Here is a 17,878-nt window from a genome sequence, read left to right on the forward strand (position 1 = left end):
CGATTGCGGCGGAAGCCATGCAAGGTACCAACCAGCACATCGGGAGCAATTTGGGGTTCAGTGTCTTGCCCAAGGACACTTCGACATGTAGACAGGAGGAGCCGGGATTCGAACCGCCGACCCATGGATCATTGGACGACCTGCTCTACCTCTTGAGCCACAGTCGCCCTGTCAGTGTGTTTGTTTATAAAGCAGGCGGGCGGGGCGGGCGGGCAGGCAGGCACCATTTCATGGCCAAAGCTGAGCACCGCTTAACCCCAGAACAGCTTGCATGGATTTCCGTTAGCGTTCTTCTATATACACAAACAGAATGGTGGGTCTTCAGCAGGTCTTTTGGGGTGAGGTGCTATGTAGCACCGCTGCCTTGTAAAGAACCTGCTCAGCCCTTGTATGGTTGTTCATTAAGTGCAGTGGTTCTAAACATCTTCACGTCAAAGGACCCCATAAGGCCAAGATTGATCGTGTATGCCTGATTTTGACAAAATGCTTCGAAAATAGCAGATCTAACAGGTTCACAATGCGTCGCATCACACAATGCGGTGTGAGCTTGTAGATGTTGATAGGTATTTTGTATTTGGTGAATGAAGGGGTCATTTTCCATGTGTAGATATAGTAACATTCTCTCCCCTAGCCTGCGGGAGATAAAGAATTGTTTTGATTTGACTGCTTCCCTCTGTGAAACAACATGTTTTTCGACCTTCGCCGCGGGAGACACTTCGTCTCGCTCGCTGCTTTAATTACGTCGGTATAATGTTATTTTAGTCTCCAACACTGTCCTCCCAACTTAAGGTGCCGCTGTAAGTCACTGTTTGATAACCTCTGAACTTATATGGTTCACTTCCCATTCGTCATACTTCCTGGGAATTCCCAGGAAGTGTGATTGGCCACGTCAACTAAGTAGACCTCCCCACAATAGGGGTCGCCAATATTACCATTTCATTAGCCTATGAACCCAAAATGAATTACTTCCTATGTCATTCTTGTTTTGTTTTGCAAGCTCTATATAATGCAATCCCGGACATTGTCCGGGGGAGACATTTTCACGATGCTGTTCTGTAAAGTTCATTCTGCTCCCCAGAACATATAATGGCTAATATAATCTTTTGAAAAGTATATGCTGACTGTGTGCGGACTCCCCTCATTGCGTCATGTCTTGGTATTTTTCCTGCTGTAAGTAATTCTACTCTTTTCCTCCTTATTAAGTATTGCAGCTCTTACCCTAAAGTATTTATCTGTAAAAGGTTCATTTATATAGTATTATAGTTTATCAGTTGAACCTTATAACATTGAATATAAAGTTTAAATATGCTCCTGGTCTAAAAAGGTTTTACAACCCTTTAATCCGTCACAATATATATATATATTAATTTGGACTTGAGTACTTTTACTTGAGTACATTACTAGCCTCTCCTGCTACGGGAGTATCAACGATTTATTAGCCTGGAATTCAAAGGTTATCTAGGCATATATGCATAGCCACTTTAACCCCGTAGCTACTAAATTGTTAACATAGGAGGCTGCATCCCTCAACAATTACCCTATGGCTATTAGACATTAGCATGTCAATTTTGAGGGTCTAAAGACCCTCAAAATAAATGTATGTAACAGATGTGTTATTTTTGAACAGCCAAACTGTTCCTCATTTTGCTGGAGACTGCTATTTTGTGGGTGGCCCACTGGAAAGCCTTCAGGCGTCCCTGGGCCACACTTTGAGAACCACTGCTTAAAGCCCAAACCACACCAAAGGGTCGGGTCAGGACAAAACGGTTTTTAAGGTCAACCACATGCACCAATGCAACTCATTGCAACTCAATGTGTGCATGGTTGACCTTAAAAAAATAGTTTTGTCCCGACCCGACCCTTTGATGTGCTTTGGGCTTTAGAGGTGATTTAGAAGCTCTCAACTGGTTCATTACCTTACTTTAGGTACCTCTATAGGTTTGTCTATACATACAGTAGCACCATTTGTTTAAAATATGGTGTGTACATACATACACACATACCGGTATGTGAAGCCGTTAGAGGTATAGGGCGATATATACGACAAGCTCAAATCGGGACACAAGTGTGAGCTTGTAGATCGGCTCTTTTCACTATATCTTTGCACGCCACCATTGTACTAACAAAGTAGCCTATAATATACATTATACACTGTAGGTGTAAGTGGTGAGAATGCTTTGCATGTCGCCTATTCATTGACAGGCCTATAAGGCGATAATTCGATGAACCAAGACTGTATAGCCACTTTACTGATTCTAGAAATGGCGTTTGATATGTTTTGCCCTGCAGGCATTGGTAAACCACTGTCTGTGTTGATGTTACGCCTATCGACCTGGGCTCTGGAACAGACAGACAGACAGACAGACAGACAGACAGACAGACAGACAGACAGACAGACAGACACCAACACATGCGGTTTGCCCACCAATGGAGACTCGTTTACATAAAAAGAGACTGGACAGCTGCTGCTGCTATACACCCCCCCCCCCCCTCCTCCTCCCCCCCCCCCCCCATCACCTGTCAGTCAGGCAAAGGTAATGTTTGCCCCATCTTTTCTTTTCACAGTATGATTATTGACAATCTCAGAGACAGTACAGAGGGGGGAGACTGGAGAGAGAGAGAGAGAGAGAGAGAGAGAGAGAGAGAGAGAGAGAGAGAGAGAGATTTTGAGTATAGGGATAGGGAGGGGGAAAAAACAAGGACCAGTAATTTATCATCCTCTTATCAGCACAGCAGACCACAGAGTTGCACTTATACAAAGAGAGCATGCCTGCCCTGCAAGCCTGCATGGGAGAAGATGCACTGAACAGGTCACCTCGAGTTAGCCTATGTTTTATTCATGTCACTACACACGAGCCGTGGTAAATACCTAAAAATACTCACAGCGTCTATGCATAACTGAGAAATCACAAAAAAGTGCGCGAGATTTGCGTGCTGACTGAGGATGCCGGACGCGTCGACATGCACTGATGGTCCAGGCGGATTTTATCCTAATTATGACTTTTCTCTCTCTCTCTCTCTCTCTCTCTCTCTCTCTCTCTTTCTCAAAACACACAAATAATAATAACAGCCTAATAATAATAACAACAACAACAACAACAACTCTATTTTAGTCAAATATAGATAGAATATGAACCGTCCACATGAAAATTGCATCGATATAGCCTACACGACATGAGCAGGACTTTGAAGTTCCCTTTCAAATGAGTAGCCGCACATTACTCATATAGCCATATGCCCCCAAAACAGCATGCATTTCACATTAGCCAATGCAATTAACTTAAACACACTTATTAAGACCGAATTCGTAAAAAATAAAAAACGTGTCACAGATTAGATAAATTCTCAATTCTCTAGAGCTGGCGTGACTCGCCAAATTGCTAATTTCAAATTTCAAATATGCCGCTATATATAAACATGTCAAATTGACTGTCTGTATATAGTCAATACCAAATTGTAGCATTCTGTAAAATTGCGCTTCTACAGTCACAGCACATTGCGTTTCTCAGTCTTACCTAATGAGATGCGTCTTGCTGGTGTGATTCTATGGAATGTGAATGAACGGTGCAGGTGCTCTCTCTCTCTCTCTCTCTCTCTGACGAAACCAAACGGGGTGAAACAGCACTTTGCAGAGGAGGAGGAGGAGGAGGAGGAGGAGGATGAGAAAAAAGAAAAGGGAGGAAAAAAGCTGAGAACCGGCAAGTATGTGCAAGCACGTCCCACGTTTCTAATTCTTCCGAGACTTTTTTCTCAACGCCATGAGCTCGCGTATCCTCCTCCTCCTCTCCCCATTAAATATGCAGCGTTCATATTCAATTCCAGATCTATCTGCTGATTGGGAACGGATGCACGCGGCTGTGCAAGGTGGCGCTCTCTCTCTCTCTATCCCCATTCGCCAGTAGCGACGCTCATGGGGGAGACAGAACCGAAATAATCAGTTTTGAACAAAGGGGGCGAGCATGCGTTGACGGGCAGACGGGGAGTCCAGCGCCCCCAGCGCCACCCCCCCCCCCCCCCCCCCCACCATTAAAAAAAGGAGGAGGGTGCTATTGGAGGTGGTGGTGCATAATGTGAGGGGCTGTGTGTGGTAGGTGGGAGGAGGAGGGGGGGGTAAAAAAAAAAGGGAAAAAAAGAGGAAGGGGGTTGCTTTGCCTATAATCCGATTCCATAAACCTCCAAGAGGTTTGATCCGATGTCTGTGAATTAAATTAGAATTTGCATGAGAGCTTATATAGGGACATGTCAGAGTCAGACCCTAAAGCCTCTTTTGCACCACACCCACACCCCTATATTATTATCCTACACATTTCCAGTATAGGCCTATATACAGCCTAACAGAGATTTATATATGACCATTTTGTTTAAGGCTTAAACCATCCCCAAATGGGATGCCAAATAGTTTTTGTGAAAAGTTGTCACTGTGCAGTCAGCTTTTCTTTTAAAACCAACACATGGCTCTGTTACCTATACCCCATTTGTGACGTCAAATGATTCCAAATTGCTAGTCTTTTATAGCAATGTCCCATAAAAAAGGGCATCGCGTTTAAATGCAGAGTCTGTAAATGCAAAAATGTGGCTGGGACAGCAGTGACATCTGTCATTATATGAATGTACAAAAATAACACTTGTTTTCCAATAAAGTGAAAAAAGAAAGAAAGAAAAATCCTTTCAGAGAGATTTTGTATTATCGTGTGTGTGTGTGTGTGTGTGTGTGTGTGTGTGTGTGTGTGTGTGTGTGTGTGTGTGTGTGTGTGTGTGTGTGTGTGTGTGTGTGTGTGTGTGTGTGTGTGTGTGTGCGCGTGCGTGAGTGTGTGCATGTGTGCGAGCGTGCATGCGTGTGCGTCGTTGTGCTTGCGTGTGTATGGCTGTGCTGTTGTTTATTTTGTCTTTTGGGGGGGGGGGTTGCTATTCTCCTCTACACGCCTACAATGGTCAAATAGCACGCGTGACCACTTCTCAGCACCGGGAATCAAATGCTTTGTGAAAGCACAGCTGTCATAGATGCATCTGTTGGCTAACTGGACCTGGCAGCAGCCAACCTTTCAGCACTGCAGTGGGGTCAATATAAACTAAGCAGCATCCATCCTCATTAGCACAATATGGAGAACAAAGCAGTAAGTATAGTGTTGTGTTTGTCGTTGATGTCGGTGTGGCGCTCCCACCAAGGTCACCTGACCGCACCACACCAGCAGTAGGCAGTCTAGGCAAATGGTTATTCATCATTAGCGTATAGACTGCCTGCTTATAGTCACTTTCAACTTGGCATCCCTGCTTGTCATATTTAAAATAAAATAAAAAGCCTTTCAATAATTTCCCAGAGCGGGCCAAGCTTCCTACATTTCATAGCCTGTATTCGAGCCAGGATTCGAACCGCCTTGGACGACCTGCTCTATACCTCCTGAGCCACAGCCCAACTGCTCTTAAATTAGTCAACCTTGTCAGAGAATCAAACTGTTTACCTCATTGTGTTGAAGTTCAAACTGTTCATGTATGAAATATGGAGATACAAGTTTTGTGCCGAGCAGACATGATTATACTTTTGGAACTGGTAAATGGTGCAGTTTTATATTAGCGCTCTCTTATCCAAAGCGCTTTACATAGATTGTGCATTACATTTACCCATTCACACACTGATGGCAGAGGAAATCATGCAAGGTCACCAACCTGCTCATCGGGAGCAATTAGGGGTTCAGAGTCTTGCTCAAGGACTGTGAACCCACGTTCCCATCCGGCCTCTACCGGCCACTCTACCGCTGAACCAATGCCGCCCCATAAATCACCTTCAAGAGGCTCACTTACTGTAGGTGTTGACAACACCATATTGGACCAGACCCATGGTGTAATTGAGCTGGGAATTTAACTCGCAACATTTTACCTCTCAGGGCAGAAGCTCTGATCACAGGGTCAGGGAGTGGTGCAAAGTAACTAAGTACATTTACTCAAGCACTGTACTTAAGTACAAGTTTGACTAATTGACTTACCTTTACTTTTATGATACTTTATACTCCTACTCCAATACATCTCTGGAGCATTGTATACTTTTCGCTTCACTACAATTATTTGGCGTCTTTAGTTAATAGCAGTAGTTACTTTGCAGATTCAGATTATTAATACACAACATATATTAACCACTTAATGAGCCCTAAATTGTATACTTCAGTACTTTTACTTTGGTTCTGTAGCCCAAGTAATTTTGAAACCAATACTTTGTTACTTTTACTCAACTAACATTTTGAATACAGGCCTTTCACAGAATACATTATGTTTATATTGTCATATTCATATAGCTACTTTTAATTAAAAAAATAAAAATGTATCTGAGTAGCTTAGTTCTTCCACCACTGAACAGAGAGAGAGGTTCAGGTCAACTTCAACTTTGTCACATCACAGGTGTACAAATTTGCAATACATAATGGGTGAAATTATTTGTCACACAATAAGCTCCCAACATCCTTTGCCGTTCCAAGAACGGGGCAAAGAATAAAGAATGAAAGAAACATGAAAACCGGTCGCATAATTTGATATCAATATGAGCAGTGTAAAAATATACATACTGTACCACAAGGCTACAAATAGCCGAGATGATGAGGTACATCATGAAAGGACCAGCAGATATAATAGCAGATATATACATAAGGTGTGTGGTTAAAAATAGCAGTGGAACGAGGCAGCTTAAAAATAGAAGCACATATATAGTAATAACATCATTGTCTCCACCAGGCCGAAGGCATGTGGGGAGAGTATGTTTTGCACTCCGTCCGTCCGCGTGTCCGTCCGTTTGTGTGTCCGTCCGTTTGTGTGTCCGTGTGTGTGTCCGTGAACAGCTAATCTCGGCCACCGTTAACCCGGTCGATGCCATATTTTGCACACACACTCCCTGGATGCCAACCATGAACCTCTGCCCCACACTTTCCAGAACGGCCTGTTATAGCGCCACCAGGAGGCCGCTTTGTGCAAAACAAGTTTTTGCACAGTACACCTACAGATTTTGTCCAAACATCACGCAAATTGGTACACAGTCTCTCTAGAGCCATTCAACCAAACTGCTCTTTCAGATTTCTCAGACTCCATCCTGATTGGTTAAGATTGGCTTCCAAAATTCACAGGAGTGCTCAGTTTCAAACAAAATGCTGCAAATCATGAACACATCGCGTGATTTCCGTGAAATTGTGCACCCACATTCCCACTAGGCCGAGGACGAAATGCCACATGAACAATTTCAACTCAGCCTCAAGGTGGCGCTATAACTGGCCCAAAAGTGTTTTTACCTCTAACTGCACGGATCTGTGGATAACTTTCTATGCCAACTCCCTAGAGGCCAAGGAAAAACCTTTGCCTGGAATTCTTCACATCTGCTCATCCTGGTGGAGACCTGTGCCCAGTAGGGCACTTTTTCTAGTTTATATTGTCTCTGTTGAGTGGAAACCAAAACGTCCAAAACTGTTACTTTTCAGGAAATTCAAAAATAGCAGATCTACATTCAAGCTTCAAGGTTGTACTTTATTGTTACATCTAGGTACATATGAGTCAAACTTATTTTAGTTTGACTTCCTTTAGACAATGCAGCAGCATAGGCAATAATAACGACCACAGCCAACAAAAACTAAAAGAGTATCATCAGATGTACATGTTTTCCCTCTAGTAGCAAAGTTAGGTGAACTTTATGTAAACAACTTCACAGTAGGCTATGTTCTATATACAAAGTACAATTTAGGACGGTGCAGTTCAAGCCTAATAGTGCAAGAAAAGGAGGGAGGTGTGAGGGAATACATGCTCAGAACGGGTCGCATTTCGAGCTTGGGAATCTGCTACTTTTGTGTGACGCTGTAGTACGATCAAGTAGGGTATTGTTTTTGGTGAACTGTACTCCTTCAAGGGAGGATGGGCGAACGCAGCTACGCCCAAATATGGAGTGTGATGTCTAACCTCAATATGTCGCCAAGGCCTCAGGCACAAATTAATCAGTCAGCCCATATATGGGCATATACTGATGATATGAGGGATCTCCATATCATGTGCATAAAAGGGACATGGACTGACAGATACAGAGATCTCCAGATCTCCATATATGGGCATAAAACTGACAGACAGACAGGGCTGTGTAGTGGCTGTGCATGCTTTTGGTCCTACAGTCATGACTGAGTCCGACAATCCTACCCAAAACCCAACTCTAAACCTCCAAAAGCACTTGAATATGATGGAATATGACTAAAGCTCACATTTCACATCACACACTAGCCCCCCTAAAAATTAAAAATGTAAAAATATATATTTTTAAATCGATTCTTTTAATTTCAATGAATCGATTCAAATCGTCGGGATTAATATCGATATATATCAATATACGATATATCGTTACATGCCTAGTTAATGTGGGATGTCCCCTTGACCGATGCCCATGTGTTGGTTCCCACGGCACTACTTTGCTGGCTGGCAGTTCTTGATGTCTTTGGCAGTGTCCTGCTAGTCCCCATACATCTGGCCAGCTCATTGGGGCTTTGCGCTCCTGCGACTTTCTTGAGTACATCCACATAAATTAATGTGGGATGTCACCTTGATCGGTGCCCATGTGTTGGTTCCCACAGCACTACTTTGCTGGCTGGCAGTTCTTGATGTCTTTGGCAGTGTCCTGCTAGTCTCATTCTCCTGGCTGCTATTTTCTGGCTCACCCAGGGTTGGTAACATGTACGCTCTTGCTGATGAAGTACTGCACGTAGCATTCTGGTGTAGCACCCGTCGAGAGACTTCTGCAGGATTCCACACAGGAAGCCACGGGTTCGTTTTAACCTGCCACAGGTTAGTTGTAACGTGCCACGGCACGCATGTCAGGAGCCACGGGTTAGTTTTAACCTGCCACAGGTTAGTTTTAACCTGTGTTGGTGTTGTCAGACTGTTTGTGTCTAACAAATGTATGCACCCCGTGTAGCGGAAAACAGACCTGAGTTGCAATTGGACATAGTATGCTCTTTTTTCACACTACACTAAATCTCTTTGCCAAGAATAGCCGATCTTCAAACTCACAATGTGTGCTTGTAGATCAGCTATTTTTGGCGAACGTTCCCCCCCAGAATAGGGATGGTGGGGATCATGTGGTTAGTTGTTGTACATCAGATAGCAAAAATAGTCAATCTACAAGCTCACAGCACAAACCGTGAGCTTTTAGATCTGCCATTTTTGACGAATGTTTGTATATTATGACATGCCCAGAATAGGGCCGCTATGTGGTGAAGGCCAAGGGTGTTCTTTAATACAACATTATAGCCTGTTCTGGCCATAATATCTGATACCAAATACCAATGTCAACATGTATACATCCTTAAACACAAGTATCAACCAATAAAGATGTCTGGACCATCTGTAAACATAAACTGTAGAACCTTTTATAGTCTAGCTTTAACTTCTCCTTGCCAGGACATAAAAATACAGTGGGCATTCGATTATAAAGACCGGTAGGAAAGATAATACGGTAGGAGTCAAACTCAGATTTATGGATACATGCTCTAAGGCAACACACCATTTCCCTGGCTTTAATGCTAGTGAATTTCAAACAAAAATAACTGCTATAAGGCCTTGCCAAATAGCCATTTAAAAAATGTATACGCTAAAAACAAGAACTTTTTGGGGATCCATTTCCAATCTCATTTAGAACACTTGGCCCTGGGTTCAGCATTAATCACATTGCAAATATTATTGCAGAGTATATGATCATTGTGTTTTGTAACTCCCTCCTGAAACATTATGGGGACATTTACTGCATGCAACTTGAAGCCATTTGCACAAAAACATGGACACAAATGCACACACTGTGCACAGTACACATCACACAGCACACACACACACATGTTGACATGTTATGAGCTAATTCCTGTCGAGACATTCCTTGCAGATGATTATTTTTGTTTGGAAACAAAATCAAATCAGTAAAGCAACCTCCTGCTGCCTCCTGCATTATGTGCAAATTCTAAACAGGTGCAGTGATAATCAACGAGCACTTCCAAACTCCAGCACTTAGAAAATAATCATCTGCAAGGAATTAATTATTGACTCATAACATGTCTACAGTGGATTTTTATTAAACAAATACATTGCAGATAGAGGATAATTCAAGCTTTCCGTACAGCTGCAAGTTGGTGAGTTTGACGTTATTTAATACAATTAGATAGGACTGTTCTGTTTGGATGAATCTCCCCCCTTCTCCGCTCCCTCCATTGGCTCCCGGTCGCTGCCCGCACAGAATACAAAACTCTGATGCTGGCATTCAAAGCAATCAAAGGCATGGCTCCCCTATATCTCACAAGTTTGATCGTACCCTACAAACCCTCCCGCCAACGCAGGGAAGCTGGAGGTACCTTCACTAAAAACGCCGGGACAACGCTGCACTAAGATCCTTTAGTTCCTCAACCGAACTATAATCAGACATTTGAAGTTTGTTTTCTGTTTGCATAACTGCCACGGAGAAGATCCTAATATATTCTAAACCAGTGGGTTTCTCAACCTTGTTTGAGCTCTGGACCACTAACTAGCATATTTCAAACAATCCTTAAGGACGACCCAACCCCATCTCCCGCAACTAGATACATTTATTATACATTTAAGGGAACAACCTTTCATAATTTACCTTTTTTTTTATTTAAAATTAATATTTAAGATTAATGATAGTTCAGGCAGTCAGGCTGTTACCCACTGGCTGGCTCAGTCACCGATGCTTGGTTTGTGCATGGTTGTCGAGCACTGAAAACATAAGCTCACAACGCGTCACAACAATGTTTGACACCAACACGCAACCAATATATAAATACGGGTTTTAGCATCCAATCTCATTCACTAGCAAGTTAAAATAAATCCTATAATGGTTCATTCCAGGGCTAGGCTGACGACATGCTCACTCAATAGGTCACAGCACCTCATCTGCATCTTGCCCATGAGCAAACTCCCCCTGGCTTCCTCCTTGTATGGACTTCTGTGTATTTCATCATGTTATAATCTGTGCATCTTAAATAATGCCCTTGGGTTCAATGCTACTGTATGTCCATGTTATAACTCTGTGTCTTAAGGCTCTGCTTCAGGATGGTTTGTGGTCTTAGATTCTGCGTGTCATGCTTGTGAAGTTAAATCGGTAGTATCACACGAGCAGAGTCACCCCCTTCCCACAAATGGAAATGGAAATGTCATTGAAATAAATTCTTGAACTAAGTATATCAAGCCCTTAACAGTCATTATTTCATCCCATATGTATAAAGACTTTGTTCCAAACAGACACCATACAACAAGGTACCAGTGTATGCAAGCTTTATGAGGTCATTTATGTCTCCTTGTATGATCTTTACAACAAGTGTGGCTTGACAGAAACATATTTTCAACAGATGTTTAGGCAATTATTGCTTTATTTAGAATGGAGGCTGCAGAGACTCAGGAAGCTGCGGGCAGAGACGTGCAACACATGGCTCTGGCTGGAATCAACCATATGGTCCGCACAACATCCATCATTACCACCGGTCGGTGCACCACAAAAAAAGAAGAAGAAATTACATATCTTTCTATACTTTTTCCAGCACATCATTTTTTGTCTATAGCGTGTAGCAATGGAATGTAAATTAGCCTGTAGGATCCAGTTTTTTATTTTGTACTGAGATTTACACACATGCACGGCACACACACAGTGACACACACACTCGTGCGCGCACGCACACGCACAAACACACACGCACACACAGAGATGATAGCTCAGCCTTGGCATGCGTGGTGATTTTTTGGAAATGTCAAACGATGTCAATCACTCTTCAGTTGGGGAGCAGCTAGGCATGAACAATAGAGAACATGGAATACCAAATAGGTTTAGTGGACAGAGGACATGGAATACAAACAGGGTTAGTGGGAATAGGGCAGACAAAACGCAGCACTGTCTGCTGGGAAGCTCTTGAGTCATCTAAATGGGAGCAAAATGAACAAAGGGCATGACAGGAGATACTACAAGCTCACAACGTGTCGCAGCGCAACGGCGCGTTGCTTGTAGCTATTTGTGGAATGCGACACCGCCGCGCAACGGAGCGTGAATTAAGCGTTACTTTCCATAGAGGCTCCTATAGCTTCTACATGACTCAGTTTAATGTTAGGAGGACATCAAACAGGCGAGGATCCAAGCCACATAAAAAAGGAGGGGAAAGACGCTAATAGTGCCAGTAGCCCAGGCCACATGTGTGCTGGAGTCTCTCTCTACAGTGGAATGTCCAAAGGAACAGTGGCTTTGGGGAAGAAGTGATGGAGGTCTGATGACGTCCATCGCGTGTGTGTGTGTGTGTGTGTGTGTGTGTGTGTGTGTGTGTGTGTGTGTGTGTGTGTGGGGGGGGTGCATGGTGGTGGTGGTGGTGGGGGGGGTCTTTGTGCTCACAAGAGCATGATGATCAGATGAGGTCTCGGGCCGCCGCACTGTGTCCAAGTGTTCCCATGCCAACCGGCCCCATCTGGAGGAAACGGCAGAGACGCGGTGGGCCTCCGTGCTAACCACACACTGCCAACCAGAATTAAGGCCTATAACTATACAGCCCTTGTGGTTTCCCCTACGTTTGCTTTGGCCTCATGCAGTTTCACTTCACCGGCAACTCTGAGGGGGCTATTTAAATGTCTCTTCATATACAGTATATGTGAGGGAGATCATGGGACTGGCATGGACCGACCGTAGACTGGCGGGACTTCCCACGGCTCCCAGAGTTCCTTTCTCCTCCTCCCTTCCCGCCCACATCTGTACTTGCGCGTGTCCCATCAGTGCATGTTGCTAACCCTTTAGGCCCTCTGTACTTATAGCCTATACATTAGTAAACTTGACCCGAGTTGGCTCTGTACTTGATTTGCTCCCATACGGGGTCAATAAAGATGAGACTTTTGGGGGAGGGGTCATAAAAAATGGACTTAAATGGCTCCTCGTCTCAACTGCTTCAGGGCACACCGCTGTTTTATTCAGTTAGGACAGTGAAGAGAGGTGAGGTGAGATGAGGGTATATATGGCAACAACACGCAGCACAGATTCAAATCAGGACAGTGCGGTCACAACATGGTCAGCAGAGACAGAGAGTAACACAGACTCCCAGACTTCCTTTTTAAACACGCGGTTTAAAAAGTGACGAAAACATGTTTAACTGGACTACATGTTTTAAAAAAGGGACTAAAGACCTTCCTTTTTAGCAAGGCATTTGCCTAGTTGGACATTTAAGCTGCCCTGTGTGCTTCTTTTAACCTTTTAGCTGCTTAGGTGTCCACAGAATGTTTTAACTGTTTTTATTCTTATTTTTCTTTTTAAATATTTCTGCTTGTACCACTTTGAGATTTGTTTCAAATATAAAGTGCGTTATAAATCAAATGTATTATTATTATTATTATTATTACATGATGTAACACATTATCTTAAAAGGAGATGTTGGATAGGCTAATATGCCTATATAAATCCCCACAGGGAAATTCCGTTTCAGTTTCACCCAGATGATGGCTGCTCAGATGCTCATGATGAGCGCTCAGGGGAAACAACTAGCCGTTAAATGTGTCAAATGACAACCCAGAATTTAGTAAAAAGTGTCAACTTGAAACAGTTAAAATATAGCCAAACTACACGCTGTCATCATGTCACAATGCAACATGCTGAGAGGGTTTGTAAGTAAACAACTTGTAAACAGGGCCATAATGTATTTTTGTACCCTTGAGTCCCCGGGGGGGGATATGGGACAGGTTTGGGAACCATTATTGGTAGACTAAAAACAGTAACACAAATGAAAAAAGAGAGCAGGGGAGGAAGGAGGAGAACAGTCAGAATACAGTACTAATTGTAGAGTTGTGTGTGTCGCAGCCTAGACGCCTCTGGGTGGGAACATGGCTAAGTATTTTCACATGAAACAAAAGGGAAATTAGTTTTCTCGTTCCTCAAAGCTCTTACACTGTATTAGTCAGTATGTGTGTTGTTGTTTTCTCCCTTCCAGTAGCTGTGTGTGGGTTTTATTGTATATCTGTGAGTGTTTAACCACTTGTGCTCTGTATACTTTTTCGTAGGGAATGCTAGTGAAAATAGCCGATCTACAAGCTCACCGTGCATTGCGTGTCGTGAGCTGGTAGATTAAAGCTATTTTTTGCCATTTTAGGGAATGACGAAAATAGCTAATAAGAAATGGAAAATGTTTAGAAACCCTTTTTTTGTTGGTTTTGTGGGGGGAGGATTCTTTCGGAAATTGTGGTCTATAATGCCCGAGTATTAAATGCGGTGCATGTATACACAGTCATGTGTTGTGACTTGTGAGATTGTAGATCAGCTATTTTTTGCATTTCTGACATGTGATGGATATCTTCATGGCAGATTGTTTAACAGGGTGGATGTATCAAAGTGAGTGAAAACACGAAAAACCAAAAAAAGAAAACCTACAACTACGTGCTCAATTAAACAGTGCTCATTCAAATTAAGGTCAAACAGTTACAGGTGTGGGTCAAACACACACAGGTGCATGTGGGTCAGGCTCTAACCAGATCCCCTGTGCAGAAACTGCAATTACATACACGCACGCACACACATGCACGCACACACATGCACGCGCGCACACACACACACACACACACACACAATTACACACACGCAATTACACACACACAATTACACACACACACACACACACCCCTGTACAGTACACAGATGACAGCTGAGGTGGATCAAAGGAACATAGCGCCTCTCACTTTTAACAGAAGGAAAGAGACAATGCTGCTTTTGATTGAATGCACATGTATGCACAATCACACACACACACGCATAACACTCACGAACGCACGAAACACAGAGGAACAGAGAGAGATGTTTTGATCAGTACCTTCACCCCACATGTACTGTAATGTATGACAGTGGAATGCGACATATACCACATTATCGCAGTCTGGCAGATACCTTGTAGTAACTCTATATTTCATTGTTTTAGGTTATTCATATTCATGAATTATGTATGAAAGATACCTTGTATAGTATCTCTTAGGGCTGTCCCCGACTAAGGATTTGTATAGTCGACTGATAGTCAGATGAATACATTTGCTGTTAGTAGACTAATAGTCGAAAAAACTTTTTTTCTTTTCTTTTTTTGCCCCAAAAAATTGTATATAAAAATACAATATTTACAAAAATATACAAAAATATTGTATTATTACACTAGGTCTGTGGGGGACATAAACACATTTGAACATTCTGACTGTTCAAATCTCCAATGTGCATGTGGAGTGTGTCTGCCTGTGTGGCAATGTGCCACTGCCTGTGACTTGAATTGCACAGTGCGCTGGCAAAAGAAAAGAAAAAAACCCTTTTTTTTTTTTTTACTTTTTTTGAGTGGTGCAACCACTCCTACAACCAGCTTGCAATGTCCTTGTACCTGTTTGTGTGTGTGTGTGTGTGTGTGTGTGTGTGTGTGTGTGTGTGTGTGTGTGTGTGTGTGTGTGTGTGTGTGTGTGTGTGTGTGTGTGTGTCTGTCTGTGAGAGCACGAGTATGTGACTTAATAATAGCAGTAGGGGGCGCCAGAAACAGTGAGAGGGGTAGTGTCTCTAATGAGAGAGTGTGAGAGAGAGAGAGAGAGAGAGAGAGAGAGGGGGGGGGGGGGGGGGGGGGAAATGCACCACTCAGTTCACACGTGTGTGATTTTTTTGTGAACAACTGAGAGGGTTGTCATTAGCCAGATTGAGCACAGCAGGTGAGATTGAGATTCTGGAGTCTATCAGGCCAGCGCACTGTGCGATTCAAGTCACAGGCAGTGGCACATTGCCACACAGGCAGACACACTCCACAATCCACATGCACATTGGAGATTTGAACAGTCAGAATGTTCAAATGTGTTTATGTCCCCCACAGACCTAGTGGAATAATACAATATTTTTGTATATTTTTGTAAATATTGTATTTTTATATACAATTTTTTGGGGCAAAAAAATAAAATAAAAAATATATATATATATATATTTTTTTTTTGCTCAGTCGACTAAGAGGTGGTCAGTCGACTGAGACCCGTTCTGATCGATTAGTCGACTATTCGACTAAACGAGGTCAGCCCTAGTATCTCTATATTCATTGTTTTATGTTATCCATAAATTATAAATGACAAATTACATATTACTGTCGTACTCCCAGTGTTGATTTTGGCAGCAGATTTAGATGTAGCTTTAGTCGTAGTCTTGTGAATAAAGTTTGAGGGGCGCTAGCCCCTCCTATGCCCAACTCTCCCGGTTTGTGTAAACACAAACATTGGCTCGTGATTGGCTGAATCACCCCATAGTGATGATTTGATTGGCTGAGCAAAGTACATTTGAAGATAAAAGTGAGGGCAGAAAAAGCGAAGACGAAAACGCGAGGACACAAATTGTGATTGGCCAGAATGAGATGATGTATGATGATGTCAATGATGATGACAATAAGAGCGTCCCTCACTTCACACTGGTGTGATTTTAATATGTGTTCAACATTGGCTTCGTCGTCGCCAGCTATGGCCGAAACGTTGTGTCTTTGAATTGAATGTCGGTGTTTTAAATCAATAAAACACTGTGGATCTGAGCAGTGTGCGGACTTCTCTTTCTGGCCTGTATCGACCTTTTGTCCATGCACCAGCGAGGGACTCGATGTGCGCAACCCACTTGTTTTTTGAGGGGCTGTAATGGAGTATGGTGGGTGGTTTGGATAATTTCACCAGTATGGGGTGTCGTGGATCAGAACACAGAGGACACAGGACTTGAAATAATGACGTACTTTACAGGAGTTGCAGAGTATATGGGCACAACATTGGGTGTGTGTGTGTGTGTGTGTGTGTGTGTGTGTGTGTGGCTGGAGAGTGACTGAGGGAGATTGGAGACTACTCTATTCAAGATACAGCATACAGGTGTATGGAATTCCCATAATCAAGCCTAGGCTGGGCGTCTGATCAATTGGCTCAGTTCTTTTCCACTGCCAGAGCCTTTTCTACAGGGCACTAGCCACTAGGCCCTCCTCCTATGTCCAGCTTTGAGGGTTTGTGTAAAAGTGACCGTTTTTAAGATGTATTGGCCATTATCTCTGGAATGCGAAGTCCAATCTTCAATGACTTTGAGGACATCATCAGGGGTGGCTCTAGCAAACCCAATGGCCCTAGGCAGTCGCGTAGTTCACGTACACGGCGGGCCAGCACTGTGGTTGCTTGCATCTACATGCATCTATACACCCTAGTATATACCCTTTGGTTGAAAGGAGTTGCATGGTGGTTTGGTGGTGTGGTTTGGGCTGTAGACTGAAAGCTTTGCAATTTCAAGCCAATTGAGGCAGGGATTCAGATTTTACAGAGGCCAGTTTCGAATTGCAGCCATCCGTAGGTGCCCTTTGAGAGCGGTTTTGAAGGAGTCAAGGGATTCACATGTCTTAATGACTGTTGGTAGGGCGTTCCACATTTTGGTGGCATAGGAGCGAAAATAATTTAGACCCTTGTTTGTGCCGAATTTGGGTTGTACATGGTTTGTTGCACTCCCTCTGGTGTTGTGGGTGTGGACTTCGTTTACATTAAGGAAGTATTTAGACAGGTACATGGGTATCTTGGTGGTGTATCGAATCTTGTGGACCAGACCCATTGCAAGATGCTGTACTCTGTCGTCGACCCTAAGCCATCCCAGCCTGTCAAAGTGGGCAGGGGTGAGGTGGGGCCAAGTAGGAGCCTGACCAGTTTGTTTTGGGAGGTCTGGAGCCTTGTTTTAAGGGCCTTTGAGGTGCTGTGGTACCAAGAGGTGGATGCATTCAAAGAAACCTTGTACGAGGGCTCCTGTTAAGGTCTTCAAGGTGTTTTTGTTGACCAGTGAGGAGATCCTGTAAAGGAATCATGTTCTTTGATTGATTACGTTTGTGGCCATTTTATCACC

At 43.3% G+C, this 17,878-nt stretch overlaps 1 protein-coding gene across 1 annotated transcript in view; it reads right to left on the bottom strand.

Moving 5' to 3' along the window:
* The window catches only part of LOC310871236 (neurocan core protein-like), a 99,333-nt gene extending 95,736 nt beyond the window's left edge, over positions 1–3,597 (bottom strand). The window contains exon 1 of the mRNA XM_083782726.1: positions 3,516–3,597. The gene's annotated coding sequence lies outside the window, so the exon portion shown is untranslated. The remainder of the gene's footprint in view (positions 1–3,515) is intronic.
* Positions 3,598–17,878: the final 14,281 nt, after the last annotated feature.

This window comes from Protomyctophum parallelum (genome assembly GCF_964188405.1).
Source record: "Protomyctophum parallelum genome assembly, chromosome: 14".
NCBI lineage: Eukaryota > Metazoa > Chordata > Actinopteri > Myctophiformes > Myctophidae > Protomyctophum > Protomyctophum parallelum.